Source organism: Arachis hypogaea, chromosome 16, assembly GCF_003086295.3.
Source record: "Arachis hypogaea cultivar Tifrunner chromosome 16, arahy.Tifrunner.gnm2.J5K5, whole genome shotgun sequence".
Taxonomy (NCBI): Eukaryota; Viridiplantae; Streptophyta; class Magnoliopsida; order Fabales; family Fabaceae; genus Arachis; species Arachis hypogaea.
Genome location: NC_092051.1, coordinates 61,896,142 through 61,899,916, shown reverse-complemented (window position 1 = coordinate 61,899,916; position 3,775 = coordinate 61,896,142). Strand labels below are relative to the sequence as shown.

General features: G+C 41.9%; 1 non-coding gene across 1 annotated transcript; it reads left to right on the top strand.

The window, feature by feature from the left end:
* The first annotated feature begins 2,880 nt into the window (after nucleotides 1–2,880).
* LOC112761187 (small nucleolar RNA R71) lies at nucleotides 2,881–2,987 on the top strand. Its single transcript, XR_003181595.1, has one exon. It is a non-coding gene; the product is annotated as a small nucleolar RNA R71 (small nucleolar RNA).
* The last annotated feature ends 788 nt before the right edge of the window (nucleotides 2,988–3,775 follow it).

Here is a 3,775-nt window from a genome sequence, read left to right as displayed (position 1 = left end):
TTTGAGCAAGCCAAAAGTATGAAGTGTGGGGAGTGGGAATTTGAGCGTGAGGAATGAGCATGCACTAAGGTTCACTTATATAGGGAGATCATGATTGGATGGAAGGTGTGGATTGCAAGGATTGTTGCTTGATGGACGGTTTGGGTTGTTTATGAAGGAAGGACAAGGATCATCACTTAATGAGAGTGATTGGTTCGGTCTTCAAGGGTCTTCCTTCTCCAATGTTGCATGGCAACGTTTCCCCATGCGTTCCCTCTTGAGACATGTGTGTAGTGTTCTTCATTAAGTGGCGGAATCTCCCCCTATTTAATTGTGCAATCAATCCCCTTTAATGCTCTTTTCCTTTTTCCTATAAAGATTTAAAATAAGGAAATTAATATCATAAAAATCAAACTCTACGGCTAGAATAATAAAGAGAAGAAAAGGAGTTTGTTTATTTATGAATTTCAACTAACTAACTACTTGTGTATCCTTATGCATTTTAGTGGCACCATGGGGTGACACCAAACTTAGTTTGAAGCAATGTGATGAAAAGTTTTGTTCAAAGCTCCCAAGACTAGCATGCATCTTGGTTTGCTTTGAACACCAAACTTGTTCTTCACTATATACTACATGATAAAGATTTCACCAAGTGTTTGTCAAGTTTGGGTTGAAATTCATAAACATTGATTTATTCATTATTTTAAAAACATATAAAACATGGGTTGCCTCCCATGAAGCGCTTCTTTAGCGTCATTAGCTTGACGTTTTTCCCTCCATCAGGGTGGTTGGTAGTGCTTAAAATCCTCCCCTCTTGCTGTGGACTTATATCCATTGGTTGAATCAATGATCTCCACATGTTCCAGGAAAAGAACTCTGTTGATAGTGAAGACCTTAGGTAACTGAGATGGTACAGTAGGGAGATTAGGGGGAATATCTGGGAAGTAAGCTAAGACAACTCTATCCCCTGGAGAGAAGTCTTCCGTAGGGATTTTCTTGTTCCTCCACCTCCTTGGTACCTTCTTCTTTGTTTCTTTTGAGGTTGCCTTCCCCTTGGTGACCTCTTTTTCTAAAGGAGTTGTGATGCTGTCTTTACCTGCCTCTAGAGGATTAGGTTCCTCCAATTTTTCCTTAAGCTGTGGCAATTGCTGTTTTCCTTGTTTATTAATTAAGGGGATCTCAGAATGAACTGGCTGTGCTTTAGTGCTTGTCTCCTCCTTCAGTGTCTCATTATCAATTGTGCTTAGTTCCTTGTCCTCTTGATCTGTTTCTTGTGAGAGTTTGAAAACATTGAAGCTGAGTCGTTCATCATGGATTCTCAATATTAGCTTCCCTTTCTATACATCGATAAGTGCTCTGGCCGTAGCTAGGAATGGTCTTCCCAATATGATTGGGTGAGTGTGACTCTCTTCCATGTCCAGGATGACAAAGTCTGTTGGGAGGAAGTATTTCCCAACCTTTAGCAACACATTTTCCACCACTCCTATTGCTTGCTTTTGAGTTTTATCAGCCATTCTGATGATTACATCTGTGGGCATTATCTCATTGATCTGCAGCCTCTTCACCAGGGATAAGGGCAGTAAGTTGATGCTGGCCCCCAAATCACATAGTGCTCTATCGAACATAGTTTCACCTATGGCACAAGGGATGTGAAAACTCCCTGGGTCTCTTCTTTTCGTAGGCAACTCAGGTTGAATAAGGGCACTACATTCCTTGTTCATCACTATAGTCTGGCCTCCTTTGAGTGAGCTTTTCCTGGGAAGAAGTTCCTTCATATACTTGATGAATGCAGGCATTTGTTGAATTGCCTTGATGAATGGTATGTTTACATGCAGAGATGCAAACAAGTCTAGGAACCTTGAGTATATTCTCTTTCTCACAGCACCATTGAGCAGTTGAGGGAAGGGTGCATAGAGCTTCAGCAGCTCTTGTTGTGAGATTTCTGGTTCTTGGTGATCTCTATCCTCCTCCTTTGTTGAGTTGTCTTCAGGTTGTTCGAAAAGTTTGCCTTGCTTGTCTTCAGTCTCTTGATCACTTGTAGTGACCATTTTGCAATCTTCCCATCTTACTTTCTTTGCTTCTCCTTTGGGGTTTTTCTCCGTGTCACTTGGGAAGCTGTCAGTAGGTTTGGGAATCTTCTCAGCTAAATATCCCACCTGGAATTCCAGCTTCCTAATGGTCTCTCCCTGGTTCTTAATATTGGCTCGTACCTCCTCTTTGAACACCTTATTTTCTTGAATCTCTTGGCATATTCCTTCAAGTAAGGCTTCAATCTTAGAGAGCTTGTCATCAATTGATGGGTGATTCAGAGCAGATGTGCTGTTTTGGTTTTGATAAGCGTGTGGAGAAGTATTGTTGTGGGGGTGTTGAGATGTCCTCTGTGTGAAATGCTGGTGAGCTGCATTGTTGTTAGAGTTGTAATGTCTCTGGTCTTGGTTTCGATCTTGCTCACTTCCCCACCCAAAGTTTGGGTGGTTTCTCCATCCAGGGTTGTAGGTCTTGGAGTATGGATCATAGTTTTTCCTTGGTGAATTCCCAATGTAGTTGGCTTGCTCCTGACTACCCTCTGCTTCTTTATTCACTCCTTCTTGGGTTGTTGATGAAGTTGAGATTGCTGCTACTTGGTTCATCTCCATCTTCTTGGTGAGGTCAGCTAGCTGCTGGGTAATGAGCTTGTTTTGGGCCAACAGAGCATCTACATTGTTTAGCTCCATTACTCCTCTTGTGTTCCCTCTTTCGGAAGCATAGAAGTAGTCGTTCTCTGCTACTATTTCAATAACATCTATGGCTTCCTCAATAGTCTTCTTCTTGTTCAAAGATCCTCCGGTTGAATGGTCTACCGCCTTCTTTGACTCATAAGAGAGCCCTTCATAGAAAATGTGCAGCTGAACCCATTCGTTGAACATATCTGGTGGGCACCTCCTTGTGAGGTCTTTAAACCTCTCCCATGCTTCATATAGAGTCTCACCATCTTGTTGCCTGAAAGTTTGAACCTCAGCTCTCAGCCTATTGATTCGTTAAGGAGGGTAAAATCTTGCTAAGAATTTATTTACCACGTCTTCCCAAGTTGTCAAGTTTTCCCTTGGGAAAGATTCCAGCCACTTGGCTGCCTTGTCCCTGAGTGAGAATGGAAATAAGAGCAGTCTATAGGCGTTAGGATGAACACCATTAGACTTCACTGTGTCACATATTCTCAGGAAGGTGGTCAAATGTTGATTGGGGTCTTCTTGGACACCTCCTCCAAACGAACAGTTTATTCTGAACAAGGGTGATGAGCTGTGGTTTAAGCTCAAAGTTGTTGGCATGGATTGTTGGCTTTTGGATGCTACTTCCACAATTTCCTGGGTTTGGATTGATGTAAGAGCCCAAAACTCTTCTATCCTCCCTAGCATTATTTGCTCCACCTCCTCCCCCATGGTTGTGATCCTCTTCTTCATGATGGTTTTCCATGTTATATTCCATGTTTGGTTCAAAGAATTCCTCTTCTTCCTCAGCACCAACCACTTTCTTTCCTCTTGCCCTCCCTCCTCAATCTAAGGAAGGTCCTCTCAGGTTCAGAATCGAAGGAAGTTGAAGCCTCGCTTCTTCTCCCTGTCATACAACCATCAAGTGCAAGCAAGAAAAGATAGGTGCAGAAAGTATATCTGTCAGAATTACTGTTATTGTGAGTGATGCAATATATTAAACAGTTAGTGGGTTAGTGAGATGAATAGTAAATAACAAAGAAAAAGTAAGGGGGAAGGGAAGAAGTTATCTAAAACAGAAAGTAAATGACTAAAACAGAAATTTAAATCAA